Here is a 22,821-nt window from a genome sequence, read left to right on the forward strand (position 1 = left end):
GGGTGGGGGTGGTAGTAGTAGTAGTATGTCACTTTAAGATTCACAAAATGAATTGCCTGTAATTTCTTGTTTGATCCTCAAATGTATAGGCTAAAGACTATATTCCAGTGTTAGAGACAAAGAAACTGAGACTTGGAGAAGTTAAGGGACTTATATAGGGTCATAGTATATAGGGTCATAGTGCTAATAAGTGTTGGAGGCAGGGTTTGAATTCAATTCTTCTTTGAATGCTGTCAAACATTTAATCTTGGAATCCCTTGTGGCTGCAGAGTGAATAAATGGATAGAGAATGAATGAAAGGTAGAATTCCAGCCCAACACTTCCTGCCACCAGGTCCAGTGTTCTATCCACACACCAAGCTTGCTGTCTAATTTGGGCTTGCAGGATGATGGAGGTCAGGGTCCTTCTTATACCATCTAAGAACATTTTAGAAAGGAGGTCCTACTATTCTAAAGAATGAGAGCCCTCCCCTCCCCCTTTTCCCAATACCAACAGAAGGAAATCCCTCCTAAAAGTTAAGCCTCTTCCAGAAGAGCAGTGATCTTACTTTCTGCATTTCTAGGGTCATTAGAGTTTTCAGCTGAGACATTCCATCCTGTTGCCCTTCCTGACTTGCTTCTGCATTTTCCGACGAGGTGGTCCCTTCCTCCTGGTCCTTACTTTCTCTAATGTAGTATGATTTCTTGCTGTTAAACAGCAGATGCAGTTCTTCTCCAATCTACTGGGGGTTGGAACAAGTTCAGAGTAGAGATTGAGTGCCGATTGAGGCACGGAGAGCACTTTGGGCATCTTTGGGATGATGGGTATTGTATAAATGTTGGCACATTAAAGCTACTGGATCAAGGTCATTAATGGGGCCACTGGGGTGCCTATCCCATTTGGCCTCTGCCAAATGGAAGGGAAGGGAGTACAAGCCAATGACTGGAGTGCAGAAGTGGGAGTGCGGAAGTCTCAATCCTGCTGTTAACATGCTGTGTTATCCTAGGCAAGTCACTTAACCTTGTTTAATTGGACTCTTTGCCAAATTACAAGAGTCTTGTAGACAAGGTGAGGTGGGCTGAAAAAGAAAGTACTTTGCCTAATGATGTCTTTGGAAGGCTCCGCTTTACCTGACCTTCTACAAAGTAAATATCCCCCTAAAATGCGGAAAGCATTGGTGTCAATGTCAGAATGTCAGCGCTTCCAGGTTTTATAGGAGGCAACGGCATCGCTTTGACACTTCAGAGTTACCATGTGCAGCCGAAGGGATCGAGTCATTTCATTCCGAGTTCATTATCATACAGAGGTGCTTAGCGCAGGTATTAAGAACAAGTAATAACCCCTCCCCCCCATCAACTTTGTCAGACTGGAAGCTTTAGAGTTCTGACACAGTTGCAAAAAAGTTAATTCCTTTTGACTTCTGCCTGTTAGTGTTAAACTTATGGGGCATGAAATCATCTAATTCCCGATAATAGGTTTTCTATAGAGTCCCCAGAAGAACACATTTATGCTTCCAACATATGCGTCCAAATCTCAGAAACCGCTGGCGTATTTATTTACAAAAAGGTAGGTTTTCTCCCCAGCTATTCCTTTTGGGCTCAGAAACGTCAACAATTCCTGAGAGATTGCTGGGGGGAAGGACAAAGTAGGACGTTGGCCCTAAATGCCAATTCCAGATTTCGAGAAGGTCCTATCAATCAGCTTAGTTAAAGCCTCTCTCAAACAGAATCTGAATAGTATATAATAACCCTCTGGACGATTCTTTCCCCTTTTCTTTTTTTTTTCCATTTGTATTTCTGCGTCTGTGTGTCTAGTCTGGTTTTTCTTTCTCCTTTTACTCTGGAGTAGTGTCTGATTTCTGTGTCAGAGGCGTGAGGTGCAGAATGTCCGATAAGAGCCCGGATAAAAAATGATTCCATTGGGAAGTACAAAAGGATCAATTTGAACATATCAGGTTTCATGAAAGGCAGAAGAGATAAATGCATTATGGGCATTGAAATGTCAAAAACCTTGTCTCCATCTTATTTTCACCTGATATTTCTGTGCATATTGGAGCCTGTTTGGAAAAACCTGAGGTTAACGGCTTCCCATCCTTTAAATTCACAGCCAGGCTATGCTGTAGGACATTGCGGGATGTTTTAGAAAATGCTGACCCTTCATTTACAGGAAATGGTAGGTTCTCATTTCCTTCTTCCTAAATGGCATTAGAAAGGAAAAAAAAGGATCATTCTATTTCTTTTCCCTGTAAGACACTTATCTGTGCTCCAGTGATTCTCTCCTATCAACCAGCAATCTTCTCTCAGGTTTCCCTATTTAGTCTGCCTTTTTCTCCCCCCCCCTCCTTGCTCCAGCATTCTTTCCCTTCTCAAAGCCTTATTCTACTCAAAAATATCTCCCAGGTGCTATTGTGTTTCTCCTCTTGCTGTAGTTATTGTGCTCTGCCCCTCTTCTTAGGCTTCCTTACTCATTACTCTTGTCCATACTGAAAATGGACCAGCCTGATTGATGGGTTGCGAAATGGAGAAGATCTCTGACCTGTTCCTGTTTCGTAGTCATAGAAGTTTTTAGCCAGACCTTAGCACACATCTAGTTCAATTCATATCTGAAAAAAAACATTCAAAAAATGGCTTTAATTTGCATTTTTCTGATTCTCAGTGATATGGAGCTTTTCTTCTTCTGACCTTTTGAAATTCCCCAAGATACGAGATATCACCAATCTGCTTCACCTGCGAGCAGGGAAGAGTGGATACGCCAGAGGTGGAAGCACTCAGGGAAGACAGGAGGACCTGAGGCTTCTCCCCCATCTGGAGATCCTCATCAGCTGTCCTCCTTCTCCAGTGTCCAACTGGATGGAAAGAGCTCATGCCAAGTCCTGGCTGAATAGAGCCTTTTTAACATGTTTCACATCCAGCTAATCAACAATTTATCTCCTCAGGTAATGAGCAGCCTGGAGGAAGCTGCAAAGATTCTGCCCCGGCTCCAAAAGCAGAGCAAGGAACTGGTCTGCCATCCTATTTCACAGAAAGATCGTGTCAGCCCCTCCTGATTTTGGATAGTGAAGGAAACTGAGACCCAAATGATTTGCCTCAGGTCACACAGATAGTAAAGGGCAGAATGGAGATTCAAGAGCAGGTCCCATGACTCCAAGTACAGCTCTATATGTTCTGAGCTCCTCTCACTGCACCATGGTCCTTTGTCCATGATGAGGTAGAAAAAGCTAGCTCCAGAAGCAGCCCATTGACCGTTGAGACAGCTCGAAGTGGCAGGATGTGCTTACTGATAGGAAGGCTAAATTTGCCTTTTAGCAACTTCCACCATACTTCTGCCCTCTAAGGCTAAACAAAATAGGTCAAAGCTCTCTTTGACCAGACAAGTCTTTAAATATTTGGAGACTCCTAATGTGCCCCTTCCCACAACCAGCATCATTTGTGGTGTTCTCAAGGCTCTTTTCCATTTAGTTGTCATCCTCTTCTGGATGCTGTCCAGACTTCCACAAACTCTCCCTATAAAAATGTCTTTTGTCTCTGTTTAGAAGCTGCTTCTTCAGTCAAATGAATTGTTTACTTGTATTCAATTAAAGAGCTCTGAATGTTGTAAAATGCTACTCGTAACTTGCATTTATAGAATAAGCTTTACCATCTACAAAGAGGTAACTTGAAGATAAACTTGAAACATTTAGTGTATAGCCTGAAGCATCCATTTCTCAGGTTGGGAAACTGACATTTATAGTAGCAAAATGGCTATGATCAGGATCATAGGCACTGAGCATAGTAAAGGACCTCAGTGGCCATCTTCATGCCATCTTGGCCAATTGAATGAACATTCCCCCAGAGCCTGTTTCCTTATCTGAATGGGGTTGGGCTAAATAACCCAGAAGACTCCTTATACTTCTAAATAAAAAATCCTGTAAGCCCATACTCATCAAGGAGTCCCCACCCACATTCCCATAGCTACTAGGTGGATGTTCAGACTGCCAGTGGCTGATTTGAACCTAGTTTTTTCTTGGTTACTGTTCTCAAAGTTGCAAATTGCCTTAGCTAGGGTATCTTTTGATTCCTACAACACTATGAGGTAGGTGCTATTGTTATTCTCATTTTACAAATAAGGAAACTGAGGCAAACAATGATTAAAGTGACTTTTTTTTTCAAGGTCACATAATGAATGTCTGAAAAATAATTTGAACTCATTTCTTCCAGACCGTGAAGTCCGATACCCCATCTACTGCACTACCTAGTTACCTCTCATCTATCAATCAACACACATTTCAGGATGAAAAATGAGGTCTGGATGGCATTTCTTACACTGTACACACACACACACACACACACACACACACACACACACACAGCTTCAGGGACTCAGCTTTAAATCTGATCCACTTGTAGTTTTACTTTGATCAAGCTTCACAAGTCATTCTCAGTATCTGTGTGGATCAGTTGGGAATACAATGGACCTCTCCTCCTCCCTCCCCTTAAAGAGATGTCAAGGATTTGGGAAATAAAGACATTTCCTAAAATGAAGTGTTGGAGAAGTGGAAATGAGTTCTATTGAGCAATAAATCTTGGCTCCTCAATTCTTAGTATTTGCTTTGCCGATTGGAAGCACATTTCCGAAAGATGACCTAATTATATTTGATTTGCCAGATGGTTAATTGTGGCAAAAGAAAGAGAGCAGTAGTTATTGTAAATATTGTCTTGCAATAATAAAAAACAATTTTCAGAATTACTAAGCTAACTAATTTGTCTTTTAAAATTAGAACTCTCACCTTATGACTTTGGCAAATTTTCTGTTTCCAATTTGAATGTGGCTCTTCATTCAGTACCTCCCCCCTAAAATTCTATCTCCCGCATCTGCCTTTGGAAAGGTCATCTGTCCCCCCATGCCTAGAGGCAATATCTCTTCCCCTTAGAATTCCTAATTCCGTTTAAAGCATAGCTCAAGTGTCATCTTTTCCTCAAAGATTTCCCCTATTCCTTTCTCCCTTTCCCCAGCTACTGGTGCTCCCATTACCTGGCACTTCCTCATTGAGGGCAAGGACCATAGAATCCTAGTGATGCTATCTCCAAGGCCCAGGATGGTGCCTTGAACTGTTAGATGCTGATGGATTAATTGATGGTACCTTTCTAAGCTTTATCTTCTTTCAATGTAAGCAAATGATCTCCTTGGCACAGTGGAAAGTGCACTAGCCTTCCATCTTTAAAATCCTTAAAGTTCTCTGGATCTCTTTTTTTTAAAACATTTAATAATATCTATTTTTTAGAAAAGTTAACATGGTTACATGATTCATGGTCTTACTTTCCCCTTCACCCTCTTTTACCCCCCCCCCCCCCATAGGCAATGCGCATTTCCAGTTTTCTGGATCTTGGTTTCCTCATGTGTGAATTTTATGCATGCATGTGGGCGTGTATGGGGGGGGGGTTGGACAAGTTGGCCTCTGAGGGCCCTTCTAGCTCTTTATCTGGAATGATGGCATTCTAGACCTTCTATCAGCAGATCTGAGCCTATGTTTCAAGTTAGATATTTACTGGCTTTGCAACTTTAAGCAAGTACCTAAATCTCTCTGAGAAGGCTTTGCGCATCTTTTCCATGGGGAAGACGGTATTTGTGCAGCCCATGTCACGGGGTTTTTGAGAGGAACCCAGGAGATAGCAGGTTTACAGTGGTTGGACAAACTAGAAAGTTGACAGAAATGTATGCTTCTCCCTGTTGTTATGGAAGGAAATACTGTACGTAAATTGTCTTATAGGAGGAATGACAAAGTCTGTCACAAATGATATAAATGCAGCCATTATTATTCTTATTGTTAAAAAGGGCTAAAACAATGTATCATGGTTCTACAGTGCTATAAGCTACACACCTTAATCCCAAGCACCTCTTCCCAGTTACTCTCTGTGCTGGTAATACAATAGTACATTATTCTCATTTTACCAATGGTGCAAACTGTGTCCAAGAAATTAAGTGACTTGCTTATATTCATGGAAATCATAAATATCTAAAGAAAGATTTTCATTCATCTCTAAGACAGGAAATGGGCCTAGATCCCTGGACACCAAACTAAGAGTTTCCTTCCTTGTCTCAGCTTTAGTTTTCCTTTGCTTGTTCATTTGTTCTCATCTTACTTAAGATCAGATGACTCCCTTAACAGACTATTTTTTTTTTACCAGGATGAATACAAAATGGATCCCTCTATAGGGGTTCAAGTGCTACATACAAGTTATATTGCTATCAAGCCTGGTTATTTTGGACTTATCTTTGGACTCAAGGACATCATTGATTTTACTGTGGTCATCTCTCTCCTCCCTTCTTGTGTCTGCTTTTGACTAATGTAATTGAACTAAACGTAGAAGAAAACAAAGGTGAATCTGGAGATCTTTCTCCAACTGAAATCATAGAAAGAGTTTAGATTTGGAGTAAAAGATCATTAAAAGCAAATTCTATCTTGGATCTTTGTTGGCTAGTCTTTCTTGTTTAAGACTCAATTATCTCATCTATATAATGGGGATAAAGCTATCTCTAGTATCTCCATGTCCCCATGATGTTGTGAGGATACAGTTAGATCTGAATCACTTTATCAAGTCTAATTTTAAAGTATATTATTCTCATTGCCTAGCTCAGATATGTTATAAAGAAATTGCTGTGTAAACCTTAAACTTTCATAGAAAATATTATTAATCATTTATTATATAGTGGAGAGAGCATGGGCTTTTTAACCATAGGACCTGGTTTTAAGTCCTGCTCATGTCATTGACTCCTATATAACCTTTGGGAAAATCAATTAATTAATCAATTAGCACTTGCTAAGCACTTTTATCCTCTCAGGTACTATGCTAAGTGATAGAAATACAAATACAATGAATGAAACACTCACAATTCTCAAGAAGCTATCATTCTAAAGGGGACAAAACACGCATATCCATCCATCCATCCATCCATCCATCCATCCATCCATCCATCCATCCATCCATTCATCTATCTCTCGATCTCTAATATCTATCTGTCATCTATTTATATATATCTATATGTATATACATACAGAAACACAAACATATAAAAGTATATACATATGTAGGTATGTATTCATAGGAAATATGAAGAAAATAGGATTTTGCACACTTTCTAATATATAATTGGTCTTAATAAATGCCAGTTGACTAATAACACAAAGTAGTTTAAAAAAGTAAAAATAAATAAATACAGCAAAACTTTTTGTATATATGCCATATATATTTATATAAGTATATAAATAAATATGTAAGCTAGTGTGAGAAGGAAGACTCTAGAAATATATTTTGGGGGGAGGCTTCATGTAGAAGATGATGCTAGAGCTTTGTTTTATTAAAAAAAAAGATAAAGAAGGATTCTTTGATGCAGACATGAGGAGGGGTTGTATTGTAGGCATGGAAGATATCCAGTGCTAAGCCATGGAAACCTGACACTTGGCACTGCATGAGGAAGAAAAAGAAAGATACTTTGCTTGGATAGCAAAGTGGGGGAGTGAGGGGAGTAACCTGAATCCCAGGACTCATCTGTAAAATATAGAACTGGTTTAATTCAACTCTTGATCTTGAATCTTATTTGTTTACGATACATTTTGCTACTGCAAAATAAAAAATGGAATAAAAATGTAGGAATGCTTAGTGAATACTTAAGATGCAAAAAACATCCTGCTTTTCATGATGGTATTTTGGTGAAAAAGTTTGATTTTCATCTTGTCAATATATTATATTTTTGTCACTGACAAGTGAGTCATGTCCTACAACTCTTTGGATCCCATCAGAGAATGATGTGACCTTAATAACTCCAGCCACAGTCATATATTAATCAGATCACAGTCAAATTAAAAAAAAAAGTCCATCTTGGTGGTATTCATCATAGTCTGCCATTGATCTCATCTTGACAGTTTCATAATGCTCCCATCCAATCACCTTAATTGTGAAATGAGCTAGTTTGTCACATATTTAATAAGGAATTGTATAGACCATCAGAACTATTTCCCCATTGTTATCAATCAGTGCTTTCCCATTCACAAGGGAGACCACATCATTATTCACTGCAAGACAGAGAAACAAACATCAAATTTAATTGCCCTACCAGGCACTGGAGTCGTAATCTTTACACAACACTTAATGTTTTCATTACTTATCAATTCTCTCATAATTATGCGACACTTGCAAAAGTTAAGCAGCTCACCAACAGTCAATCATTCTTGCCTGTTTATGTAGAGATAAACAAAGAGATGTGGAAAAGATGAGAATGACTTTATTAACTTAAGAGTTGTGTGAAATGGGATGGGGGTCTTCTGTCTGATGTGCTAAGGAAGAGGCTGTCTTAAAGGAGTTCACTTATAAAACCAAATCAATCAATTAATTAATTAATAAACAAACACAAGCAAAAAATAAAAGAGGTGCTTCTAAGATTTTCAGAAGAGGAAAAAAGTAGCATGAGCCCTTAAAATTACATATAGCAACAAAGCTATTATTGTTTATATATACATACATATGTATATATGTATGCATACATATAGAGAGAACCTTTGTCCTCCAAAACATACTTTGACAGACTTTCCTAATATCGTCTCCAATTAACAATTTTTTCACTTATAATGCTAAAATTTTATAATGCAATAAAAACTAAAATTTTAGTCATATATTGCTCCTTCTTATTATTCTCATTCTTATTCTTATTGGTATTGGTATTGTTTTTGTTATTTCAGCAATAGAATGTGGTAGACAGAACAGCCTCAAAGTCAAGAAAACCCCAGTTTAAGTGCCAGTTCTGTTAAAAATTACTTGTGTGCCCTTGGGAAGTCATTTAACCTGTCAGTGCCATGGGGAGCTCTCCAAGGTACTGGAAGATCTTTATGTGTCTAAATTGGGAGAGGGAATTTCTGACTTCAAGTGTTTTTTTTTTTTTTTTTTTTTTTTTATCCTGGGACTCCATTCTAGGAGCACAGCGCCACAACCGGTAGGCAATGGGTCGCTCAGGGTCACCCAGCTGGGAAGTGTCTGAGCCCGGATTTGAACCTAGGACCTGTCTCTAGGCCTGGCTCTCAATCCACTGAGCTAGCCCAGCTGCCCCTACTTTAGGTTGCAGTTTCTTTAGCAGATGTAGTTTTTACAGGGTGGGGTTGCTAGTCCCACACCCAACCCTCCTCCTTTTTCATCTGGGCTAGGGACCGTCCTTAGCCCAGGAGTGGTAAGGGTGGGCGATAGGGGTCAAGTGACTTGCCCAAGGTCACACAGCTGGAAGTGTCCGAGGCCGGACTTGAACCTAGGACCTCCAGTCTCTAGGAGTAGCTCAGTGGATTGAGAGCCAGGCCTAAAGAAGGGAGGTCCTAGGTTCAAATCTGGCCTCAGACACTTCCCAGCTGTGTGACCCTGGGCAAAGCACTTGACCCTCATTGCCTACCCTTACCACTCCTGCCTTGGAGCCAATACAAAGTATTGACTCCAAGATGGAAGGTAAGGGTTTAAAAAAAAAAAAGCATACAGAGACTTCAAGTGTAGCGATATGTAAATAAATAAACAAATATATATATATATATACATAATAAATATATACACAAAATATATAAATACATATATACATACATAATATACATATACACACATGTACACACCATTTGAGGATGATATAGATATATGCATATTTATATAGATAAAGATACAAAATAGGTATAGAATTAGAGATAGAAATTGAATAGCATAGCACTGACCTTTCTGGGTTGTGAGAAATTTGAGTACATTTATTCACATATGTATATGTACATACATATATGTATGCATATATACTTGCATATGTGTACACACTCATGTATTTCATATATACACACACCTTATATACACAGGTGTGTATATCCGTGTGTATCTTACCATCTTATAGATAAGAAAACTGACTAAACTAAAACTGACTTAAGCGAGAGTTTGTGTGTTGCCCAAAGTCACACAGATAGCTATTTCCAGAGACAGACTTTGAACTCAGAGCTTCCTTATTGCCCACATTATTCATTAGATCACATTTGAAGATGGTAGAAATAAATCATTCAGTTAGTTATAATCAAATGTAATTTTCCTAAGTCTAGGATTTATACTAAAGTCCTACTCTGGTAACTTTATCCTGCTGAGAAAAACCTGGATTTGAAAATCAATGTCCATGGAGCATAAATTAGGATTTGTATTGTGTCAAGAGTGCTAGGCTTGGAATTAGGAATATCTGGTTGAAATCTGGCCACTAACTTGTGTGACTCTGGGCAAGACATTCTGTCTGCCTCAATTTCTTCAATCATGAGATAGAAAAAGTATATCACCTATGTCCCAGGGTGTTTTGACGTCCAAATGAGATATTCATAAAGCATTTAGCTCTGTGCTAGAAGATGCTTAATAAACCTTTTCTTCTTTTGTTCCTTCTTTTTTTCCTTCCTTCCTCCCTTCCTTCCTTCTTCCCTCTCTCTTTCTTCTTTCCCTCAAAAACTGTATTATACTCTACTAACTTTGAAAGATTTGGGGTCTAGGGCCCAATGGGCTAGTAAAATCTGTTATTTGAAAATCAACTTAGTGTCAAAACAATATGGTACTAAATAAGAGATAGAAAGGTGGTTCAATGGAATAGACTAGGGGTAAATGACCTCAGCAAGCTAGTTTCTGATAAACCCAAAGATCCGAGCTTTTGGAACAAGAACTTGCTATTTGACAGAAGCTGCTGGGAAAATTGGAAAATGGTATGAAAAAAATTAGGTTTAGGTCAACATCTTATACTCTATTCCAAGATCAATTCAAAATGGGTAAATGAAGTAAATATAAAAAGAGAACTCATAAATAAATTAGGTGAACATAGAACAGTATACCTGTCAGATCTGAGGGAAAGGAAGGAATTTTTAAGACCAAGAAAGAGAGAGAGAACATTACAAAATGTAAAATGAATGACTTTGATTATATCAAATTAAAAAGTTTTTGTACAAACAAAACCAATGCAACCAAAATTAGAAGGAAATCAACAGAAGGGGGAATTTTTTTTTACCAAAACTCTCTGACTATGGTTTAATATCCCAAATATATAAGGAACTAAGTCAAATTCACAAAAAATCAAGCCAATCTCTAAATGACAGATGGTCAAGGAATATGAGTAGGCAGTTTTCACATGTAGAAATCAAAACTATTAATAAGCACATGAAAAAGTTCAAAATCCCTCCTAATTATAGAAATGCAAATCAAAACAACTCTGAGGTACCACCTCACAACCAGCAGACTGGCCCATATGGCAGCACAGGAAAGTAATAAATGTTAGAGGTGTAGGAAAATATAAGTAATGGGGTCACCAGGGATATTAAAATCAACTATGAGGTTTGTGGGAACACTCTCTGGGATGTAAGAGAGACTATAACTAAACACTGAAGCCTTGTACAGCTATACCACTCCCAACTGGAAAAATAACAACCAACTGTCACTCTGGCCTGAGGCCTTGAATTAATTGATAAGGTAACAAGGTGAAATTGGGTTTTAATTAGAAACAACTAAAAGGAGGGATAGGAATGACTACTCTAAAATCTTAACACCTAATAACAAAACCCAAAGGGACAGGGAAGGACTTATTCACTACACTAATTTAAACTATCTAACTAACAGGGCCCAAGGAGGTATACTGGAGTCTCTGGGTTTCTGCCTCACACCTGGAACCGGCCAGGTTTGAGTACAGCTGGGGCTTTTGTGGCTTTGGGATTTCTCACTGCAATCCACTGATGATGTCTGGATGCCAGGAGCTACAGTTGTCTCAGGAACCAAGCAGTAAGGGGTTTGCTTGAAGCACTGTCCTCTTCTCTTGTTCTTTCCTTAAATGCCACACCACACAGGATCCAGGGGAAAACAGGATGCAAGGTGTCCTTTGCTCTATGTTCTCCTAGGCTGGTAACAGTTTTTGCCTACCACTAATGGAGTCCACACACAGAACACACATAGACTTCCTCCTCCTTCATTCCAACCATGGAATTCTCAGGTCCAGCTCCTTCCTGCTAGGTACTTCCTAATCAATATATAATCAATACCTAATAACTAGCTAATCTAATCTTACTCATAACAGAGGGGATGTGGCAAAATTGGGACTCTAATACATTGCTGGTGGAGTTGTGAATTGGTCTATTCTGGAGGGCAATTTGGAACTATGCCCAAAGAGCTCTAAAAGAATGCCTGCCTTTTGATTCAGCCACATCACTACTCGGTTTGTAACCCAAAGAGATCATAAAGAAAAAAGATGTGTACAAATACTTGGAAAATGAGGCGGTGGCCATTGGTTGGGGAATGGCTGAACAAATTGTGGTATCTGTTGGTGATTGAATACTATTGTGTTCAAAGGAATTCCATGTGAACTGGAAAGACCTCCAGGAAGTGATGCGGAGTGAAAGGAGCAGAAACAGGAGAACATTGTACACAGAGACGGATACATTGTAGCACAATCAAGTGTAACTGACTTTGCTACTAGCAGCACAGCAATGACCCAGGACAATCCTGAGGGACTGTTGAGAAAGAATGTATCCACATCCAGAGAAAGAACTGTGGGAGTGGAAAGGCGGAAGAAAACCATAGCATTAATCACATGGTTCAATGGGGATAGGATTAGGTTTTGATTTCTATTGCAAATATGAATAACATGAAAATAAGTTTTGAACAGTGATACATGGACAACCCAGAGAAATTGCTTGTCAGCTCCAGGAGGGGGGAGGGAGGAGAGGGTAGGAAAAATCATGAATCATGTAACTATAGAAAAATATTGTAAAGATAAATAAAAGAAAATAATCATTTTAGTGTAGAAATTTTCATCACCAAGTTGACTTTAGACTGATGAATTTTTCAGCTACAGATACTGTCCAAAATATCTATGAAATCAGCTCCCTTCCAGATCTAGCCCTATGAAACTAGCTCTTCTCATTAATGAGTTACTGGTCAAATCATTTAACAACAGCAGCAATGACAATATTAAAGTACTTTCCCTAGTACTTTAAGATTTACAAAATCTATTACACTTTTTTATTCATTTGACCATCACAACAACCATGGGAGGTAGGTATTATTATTACTATTCTCTTTTTATAGATGAAAATACTGAATTTCCATTAAGTTGAATGAATAAAAAATATTCTATTTGGTGAACAATGGACAATTCCAACCATTCTTTAGTTTTGACCTCCTTTTTCCTTCAGAAAAAATGACTCAGTGGTAGTTTAGCAAATCTTTCAGAGTTCAACACATTTTGTTTCATGATTTCCTGCACTGTCCTCTTAGTCAAGGGAATTGGGTCAATTCATTTGAATCATCTTTGCCCTACTTTTATTTCCTCTTATTACCAGGGATAAGAGCACTGATTTACTTTAAAAGGATATTATAAGTAGTAACTTAACTATTGTGAAGCGTAACTAAAGAATCTGAAAATAGGAAAGAGTTCTTCTTTAGCCTTTACCCTAAAACTCCTTTGTTAAAGGATCACAGATCCTGGAAAAAGGAACTTAGTTCTTTACTAATTTAACATTTTACAGATAAGGAAACTGAGGACCCACCCCCAAACAATAAAAGTCCTGGAGTCACAAAACCACAGATTTAGAGCTGGAAGAGACCTTCGTGATCATGTTATTAACCAATTACCCACATTGCAGCAATGAAGAAACTGCCTAGAATCACACTGATCTGTGGGAAAGCCAGAATGTGAAACTAAGCACCTCCACTCCAAATTTTTTGATTCCCCAGATAGCCCCACATTGGCTCCTACAGGTAAATAATTCCTTTATACCAGCCCCAAAGGGAGGTGGAGCTATTTCTGATGAAACCTTGGGAATTGCATATGATATTAATAGAAGGTTCATTGCCTGTTCTCTTCCTGCAGCCCTTCATTAACTTTCAGTGTCCTTTCCTGCACCCGTAAAAAGGGCTTCATATCTTGCAAATCATTCCATGCATTTCAGGAGGTAAAGGATCATGGAATCAAAGAGAAATCATGGAATCAAAGATTTAGAGTTAGCAGGGATCTCCATGGCCATCTATTCCAGCTCATGCCCCCAAATGAATCCCCCCCCATAATTCTGAGCAGTTTCTCCTGGAAGACCTACCTAATGGGGGGGGGGTGGGGAAGCCAGAGAGGACCTCCTGGAGTCACTTCGCTTATGACCAGAGCAGATCTGACGATTGGAGAAGGGCAGGGATGCGACCCTTGTTAACAAATAAGTGGGTGGCAGAGAAGGAATTACAACTGCTTTTTTGGACTATAAGATACTCCTATGGACCGTGAAGAACCCACAGCCATGAATCAGAACATATGGCTTCATGACTGGCCTCTGGTGCTTGCTAGGTCCCTGTGTAACCTGGGGCAATTCTCATCTTCTGAATAATGAGAGGCTAGAGCTAGCAATCTCTCTCCACCTAGAGAAAGGATTCTATGACTTGGGTTGAAATTTCTCTCTATGAGGCTTTAATCATAGTAGAATAGCTCTTAGAGCTAGAGGGGAACTCAGAGAGTTTCTAGGGCAAGCACATTAGAGAGCAAAGAATTGAGGCCAGGAATGTGTGATGACTAGCCAAGACAGCACAGGGAGCAAGAATCAGAGACTGGATTTGAACTCAAGATCTTGGACTTGGTCATTGCTAACCTTCCTATGCCTCCAAACCTTTGACCCAATCAGTTTTTTCTTTTTTACATTTTTAAACCCTTAACTTCTGTGTATTGGCTCCTAGGTGGAAGAGTGGTAAGGGTGGGCAATGGGGGTCAAGTGACTTGCCCAGGGTCACACAGCTGGGAAGTGTCTGAGGCCGGATTTGAACCTAGGACCTCCCCATCTCTAGGCCTGGCTCTCAATCCACTGAGCTACCCAGCTGCCCCCGACCCAATCAGTTTTGATTCTAATTCAATTCAAGATCCCAGACCCTGGGCTAACCAGTGCTTTTCAAAATAGTTTAGTGAAGGTTTAGCTTGTCAAAAAGAAATACACTTCTGACCATAAAGTAACCCCTTCTTTCTACATTTCTCATATCTAAGAAAGCAGATTGTTTTGGTGAAGTCTGAGACGTATATTAATTTAGAAAATTCTAGACAATTTGCACATCTATAGCTTATCTTCTTCAGTTTCCAATCTACTGATTTTTGCTCTTTAAACATGTAAAAAGCTCAGTCATCAATGGAAAATGCTTTCAGAAACATGGAATAAAAAAAGAGAGACGTAGAGGAATTATTTTCCCCGAAAGATGAGGTGTCCGTCCAAAATAATTTCGTAATGTCATGCATGATGATACATGACATACACTTATATGTAAAAGTATATAACATGTACTTTATATGTACATACAGATTGCAAATGTTTTCCATAATATGCATGTATATACACAAATATTTAAACAAACAGACAGAGAGAAGAGAGCGAGAGAGCGAGAGAGAGAGAGAGAGAGAGAGAAGAGAGACACAGAGACAGAGAGACACAGAGAGAGACAGAGAGAGAGACAGAGAGAGACAGAGAGAGAGACTGAGAGGAGGGGGAGAGAGAGAGAGAGAGAGAGAGAGAGTGAGAGAATGTCAAGGGTCATCCCACCAACATTCTGATATTTCCCTCTAGATACCTTCTGCTGATATTCCTTTCCACATCACTTCTCCTCTCATCCTCTGTCCCTTCATCCTTCTTCTCTGTATTATTCTCTGGGAAACCTGATTTTCCTTTTTAAACCAAAAGCAGTTCCCACCTTCCATTTTCCCCTCTTAGTTACTCCTTGTGGACTCTCTCTTGCTCTGAGAAATAATTTGCTGCTTTGGATGACTGCATGGCATCTCTGTCGGTGTGGCACGTGAGCACCACTGCCAAGAGGAACAAAGGAGCTCTGGGGATTTCCCCTTCTCCACCATCTTGCATCAGTCATTACTTCTGAGTCAATAGATGCCCAGTTTCTGCTTAAACATGTCTGTGATTCATTGTGTTTCCATCAGTTCTTCATAGAGAACAGTTAAAGATCAGAACATCCTCATTAAGAGGGCCCAACTGGACCTCTTTCTAAGCTGTTTTCCATGGGCTTCCATGGAAATGTGGCTCTCTATTTTTTTTTAATTTTTCTTTTTTCTTTTTTTTTCCTTTTGCATCCTTATTCTCTGCAACAGTGTCAGAGGCGAGTTAGTTCAAACTCTGTTTGTTTAGACTCTGGTGTATTTCTGTCATTTTTAATACAGCGTGCAATTTAAAATCTTCAGCACACTTGCCATGCTATAAAACTATAACAAATTATCAAGCTCATTTACTTTGCAGCATAGTCGACTTTGTAATTATCGAATGGTGGTAGTTACTGCGTGGCAAGATTGGCTCTTGGGTGTCGCGGAATGTGCTTCCATTTCGAGAATTGTAAGTACTATTCACTTGAAATTTAGAATGCAGTCATTCATAAAAATGTAAAATATGGTCCTGTCATTTACTTCAACTTTCTATGGGCACAGAAGGCAATTCATGGCTTTCTTTTTTTTTTTTCTTCCTTTTCTACCCTCATTCTTTTTTTTTTTTTTTCTGGGTTGGAAGAGATTGTATGACATTGATTTAAAATATTATAACAAGCATTTAACCACCCTCCTTTCAGGCTTCTTTCTTTTAAAAACTACTTTTCAGGCCACCAAACACGCGTGATGTCTATATCATTTCTCAGTAACACATTATATGAAAGAACATACCAAATTTCATGGAATATTGTAAAGAACAGTCCAACTTTTCTAAATTTTTCGTCTAATGGTCTCGGTTTAGTCTTGAATTATGATGTGCTCCAAACTCCTATTCCCAAGAATCATCTGGACCTGGGGGGTCAAATCTATTCACCCCAATGCTCCAGAAGCACACCTTCCCCACCCAGCTTCAACTCTCTCCCTTTTTGCAGATAACATTTTATTATTCTAGTCAGCTTCATAGAAATATAATTACCTTGCTGCTGGGAATGTCCAAGTGAGCAGACTCCATCTATCAATGCTAGATGGTCATTTTTCTGTCTTTTACAATCATAGATTATAGCTCAAAATATTTTAAAGATTTAAGCAGTTTCCCCAGATTCTTATAGCTCATATATGTTAGAGACAGAATTTGAACTTAAATCTTCCTTGCTTTGAACTAGCTCTATAATTACTGTGCCTTGATACCTCTCACATCTTAGTCAAATTATAAAGTATTTTAATGTAAAAAAGCATTAAATTCATAAAATCTGGCCATTATTCTCTGACCAACCTGAAAAGCACATCCTTCTGAAACTGTTATATTGGACTCTGATTTCTTCATCCTCCTGATACCTTTTTTTTCCTAATGGAAGAGTGATGAAGACACTCTCACTTTACTGGCACTGCGATGGAGAATATAACTCAGTCATGGCAAAAAATAGCAAAAAACCCCTTTTTAGCAAATCTTGAAGTGCTTTGGCCCTCCCAGCATGATGGAGAAGGTCATGAGAAGTTTGACTGCCTCACCCACTGCACCCTGTACCACTAGACCCTTTGCACTCATTCCATCAGGAAAGATTCTGTGTACTCAGTTAGCTGTTGCTGGTGGCAAATACAAGATGGATTCTGAGGCAGTAGGAGAAGGAGGTCCAGAGAGGAGTTTTACACTGGTCCTTTTTCCTCTTCTTGTCAACCCCTTTCTCTTTGGTCTTCTTTCCTATGCTTTTGTCTCTGAAGCATCTCTTTTCTTTTTCTGATTCTTCTCTTTCTCTCTGAACTAAAACATCCCCTAAATATGGCAATATGGTAGAAGGGGCTTGCTGGAACAGAACCTTAGAGATTTAAAAAGAATTTTGGGTTCTTAGAATCCTTGTGCTGAACCAAATCCTGAAGGACCCAAGGGTGGCCTGGCTTTCTCCTTCAAGGACATCCCTCTTGTCCGGTGGCAGGAATGCAGCCTTAGAGGCCAAAGACTTGCCTAGAAGTTCCAGCTCCCCCAGCAGCTAACTGTGTGATTGTGAATAATAATTCATTTCTTCTCTGAGCATTAGTATCTCCTTCTTTATAACAGGTATTTTGAGAAGGGAATTTATATTTTGATTTGATCAATCAGAGATTTAGACTTCCCTTCTATTTGTTTTGAATTTGGGTCAATCAGCAACCAGGGAATTGATCCCACAGGCACTGCCCCCCTGGGTGGTGCCAGGCTAATTGAGGGATTGTAATTGGTTCCTGGGGGTGGTATAGGAGAGCTAGTGGGTGAAGGAAACGACGTATAAGGAGAGATCCGGCAGGAAGTGGGGGGGGGTAGCGGGGTGGGGGATTCTGAGGCTGAGATTCTGGGACAGACTCTGGGTTGTTAGGCTTTAGGTTGTTAGGCTAGGCGATTCTTTACCTCCTTTCTACATTTTCCTCTCTTATTATTATCTTTATCTTACTATAATAAAGCAATTGGAGCTATTAACAGTCTTGTGACTTAAAGGTTAATTTCTATAAATGGCAACCACAACATTTTTTAAATTTGTAATTTAGTGAAACCCATTCTAACCATTACAATATCATATATATTCATACTAATGACCTCACAGGACATTCTGACACTAAATGGTGCCTCTCATCTCCTCATTGGGAATGCTCAACAAATCCGTCCCTACTTAACCAGCACAAATGCTCATCATCCATTTCCTCTCAAAAACTTTCCAGTAGAAGATTCCACTATAGGTCCAAAGCCTCCCTTCTCTTCCTGTTCACTTCTGACTAGACTCCTTCTGGGTGAGATCTAGGAATGTTATGACTTTTCTCTTAATAGCCTGAGCATCTAGGACATGGCAAATAGTAAGTGCTTCCTATGTTAAGGAATTGCAAGGTGGCACATGGGATAGAGAGTCAGGAAGTCCTTCCTAGAGTCAGGAAGACCTAGAACCCAAATTTGGTCTCAGGCCTATCTGTGTAACCCTAGGTCTTTGAGCCTCTGTTTACCTCAATTTGATCAAATGTACAGTGATGTGAGAATTATCATTAATATCCAAATAACTCCAAGTATTTTATTTAATAAGATTTATTAATAACTTGAAGTAAAAGAAATAAAAGACAAAAGTAAAAGCCTAAGTCAGAAGCCACCTTTCCCAGCTGGGCACACAGGAAAAAAGAGAAGGAGGGCGGGCTTACCACAAACTTATAAACAACATGTGAAAACAAAAACGTGAGGATGCAGGGAAAGGAATACTGGGAGATGAAGTCCAAGGGTACAAGATTTCCACTTATACAATGGAAAAATAACATCACTTTCCTAAGGTTATAGTGAGGCATGGCACACAATAAGCCCATATAAATGTTTATTCTCTCCCTTGTTGCTAATTGATCTTGAATTCACGAGTGTACCAATGGAACATAAGGGCTGTTCATTTATTATTCTATTATTCCTATATAGCAGTGATTCCCAAAGTGGGTGCTGCTGCCACCTGGTGGGTGCTGCAGTTATCCAGGAGGAATGGTGATTGGCCACAGGTGCATTTATCTTTCCTATTAATTGCTATCAAAATTTAAAAAAAAATTAATATCCAGGGGACTAAGTAATATTTTTTCTGGAAAGGGGGTGGTAGGCCAAAAAAGTTTGGGAACCCCTGCTATATAAAGTGGTTAGAAGTAAGGACCTCTAATTATTTTGACAAATATTTATAAAATGGAGTAAAGGTTTAAAAGTGTTTGAGGTTTGGAGAGAGAGACAGAAAGAAAGATGAAAAACAGAGAGAAGAGAGAGGAAAAGAGAGACAGAGACATAGAGAGAGAGAGCTATCTTATGGAATTCTCTGCTTTAGGGCCCTACATTGAAGGAGCATGTGTTTGGACACTCTCCAGAAAGCCTTCTTCTCAGCCTCTTAATTTGCATTTAATCACCTGTGAGCAATTCTTATAATTCACAAAATGAGTTACAATCGCTCATCAGAGTGAACATGGTGTATAGTTCTGAATTCCAGGTTTTCTCCCCAAATCTCTCAAAGTGAAACGGTCACTCGGGAGTTGGTAGTTTCAATCTCTGAAGCAGTTTTCAAGGAGAACCCAAATGTCCCATTGTTGAAGCAGGGATTCTCATTGGAGTAGGGTTGGATGGCTTCTGAGATCTTCTCCAACTCTGGAATTCTATGAACCAGATTTTGAATCCCTTCAACCCTATCTAATGGTGCAATGAGCAAAGAGAGATCAGGAAGAGGAGGAGAAGAGGAGAGGTGAGAAAACGAGTCCCCAGGACTAGAGAGATCAGAGTGGTCAGGACTTATTAGGACCCAGTCCTGTTTTCCTTGAGTCTCTCCTTGCTCTTGGTGCCTCCTCTTTAGCCTTCCCGGTACTGGCAACAATACCATGCAAGACTGGCTTGCTGGGTGCCAAGAAGAATCATTTTGGGTATAAATCATCAAAAATTAGTATTCCTAAACACTCACCATTTAAGCAGCTTTAGCTAATGTGCAGATAAACATTAGTTTTTGGCAGCATTTAAGGGACAATTATTTCAAAAGAACGAGCTTTGGTTTCTCCCTAGTGATTTACATAGAAACATGCTTTGAGTAAAAAGAGGGGATGCATTTGGCTCCTGCTTGGGATGTTGTCCCTAAGCAATTGCTCTTCTCCTTCAGAAGAGAAAGCATGTCGTGAAGATGTTGGCACTTGAATGACTTGCCACATTTCCATTTGGATGTTCCACTGACACCCCTAACTTGGTGTGTCGAGAACCAAACTCATTATCTTTTCACAGTCCTTTTCGGTACACTGGCTCATCTGTCACGAGGCACCATCAGATCAGTGACAAGAGGCCAAAATGGAGAGACACGATGAGAGAATGGAGAGAGAGCAAGTTGGAAAACCACAAAGACTTGGGTTCAAGTCCTTTCATTCCTCCATAGTAAGTGTGTGACTTGGGGCAAATCACTTAACTCTTAAGTGATCAAGGCAACTTGCTGGGACTATCATTTGCACAAAATAGACTGAATTCGGTTGGTAGAGGGAGCTCAGTCAGGATTCCCTGTACTAATGAAACCCCAAATACAATCTCCATCCTTTTTCCTATATCTCAAGGAGGAGAATGGCTAGACAGCATCTGGAAAAAAAAATTGGATCATTAAGTTCATCCTAAGTCTTGTGAAAGTCAGTAAAATGAATGTTGCTGTAGACTGCATTTTACAAGACACACATTTCAGGAATAGAGGGGAGCGAGAGCCTTGTATTCTGCTCTGGTTAGGCCATATGTAGACTTCTTTCCATTTTGGGGGGGGTTACCATTTATTTGTGTTTTTATATATAACATAATAGAATGTGTGACCTACTGAAAATATCATACATTTGATTTGAAACCACTCTATAATAAATTATAACAAATATGCTTATCTAAGAGGAACAAAATCTCACATTAACTATCTTGAAAAATCTAATTTGCATCTTTTTTGCCCCTTCCCTCACCAAGAAGGTAGGTAATATGGCATCAGCTGTGCATGTTTATTGTGTAACACATATTTTTCTGTTTGCTATATTGTGACACATGCCCCAAGGTATGTTCAATTTAATAATAATTTAATTTGAGGAAGGACATTGATAAGATGGAGATCATTCCAAGAAAACCATCCAGGATAGGAAGATCAGGTAAGAGAATTAGTGGTATTTCATATGAACAAGAAAATGCTGAAGAACTTTCTGATTACATTATTCCAGTAGCATTCTAAGCAGATGAGGCTGGCCTTGTTCTGCTTTGCCAGAGAGGGAAGAACTAAGAGGAATGAATGGGAGTCATAGAGACAAATTTAGAACTCATGTCAATAACATCTTCCTCTTTATTAGAAATTATCCAAAAATAAGAATGAACCTCTGAGAGAGAGGGTTATGACTTCACTGGAGAAAATAAAGCAAAGACTAATTAGGCACTTTGGGTGTCTGATGGAGAAATTTTTGTTTGATGGTCTTTGAAGTCCTAGGAGCTCTCAGATTTTATGATTCTGTGATGGCTATCAGCTTGTACCTGACAAGGAATTATACTGTGTATTTATATAACTACCACCTTTTGATCATCCAATCTATCCAAAAAAGGAATTGAGTTATAATATAACCCATTTTTTCACATTCACCCTTTGGATCATTGTTTGTTTTTCTCAACAGTCACTAGTCAGACTTTTGATAAGACAGTTTAAAACTTTGTCAGAATTTGAAGACATCTCTGACCTGTAGTTACTAGATTTCATTCTGTTTCCATTTCATCTCATCTCTGTATATCTTTCTGTCTCTGTCTCTCTCATTTAAAAAATATGAAAATATCCCTTCCATAAGATATCTCTTCAGTTGCCCAATATACCTCCACAATCCCTTTTTGTCATAAGTGTTTAGGAACATTATTCATGTGACCTTGATGACTAGGACACTTAAGAGAAGCTAGATGCTTAGTCATTATCATTGTACTTATCTTGCATATCACCTCATTATTCATCATTTTTCTTTTTTTTTTTTTAATAAAAAGGTCATTTTATTGGCAGAGGATCTAAAAGCAAAAGCAAAAAAAAAAAAAATAATAATCAGGTGATTTTGCCTTTTCTCTGTAATCATTATCTTGTTTCCCATTCTACCAAGGAATAGCCTGAGGCATTCTTTAGCCTTCTTTTGTCTCTTCAGTTTAGGGAAGGCAATGTTATTTGTTATTGTTGTTGTTGTTTTCCCCCTTAGCTTTTCTTGCTATTCTCTTATCATTCCAAGACTTAGAAATCCTGATACTATTTCTGTTGGACAGTGCCACATTTTTATATTCATTCTCTCTCATCTGTCCTTCTGTATGTATCTTTTAAGAAATATAATTTGCTTGTTCAATTACTTCTGCACATCTCTTTATACAGATCTGCTTTTCCTTCTAAGACTTGGAATATATATATATATATATATATATAT

Source organism: Gracilinanus agilis, chromosome 4 (genome assembly GCF_016433145.1).
Source record: "Gracilinanus agilis isolate LMUSP501 chromosome 4, AgileGrace, whole genome shotgun sequence".
NCBI classification, from domain to species: Eukaryota; Metazoa; Chordata; class Mammalia; order Didelphimorphia; family Didelphidae; genus Gracilinanus; species Gracilinanus agilis.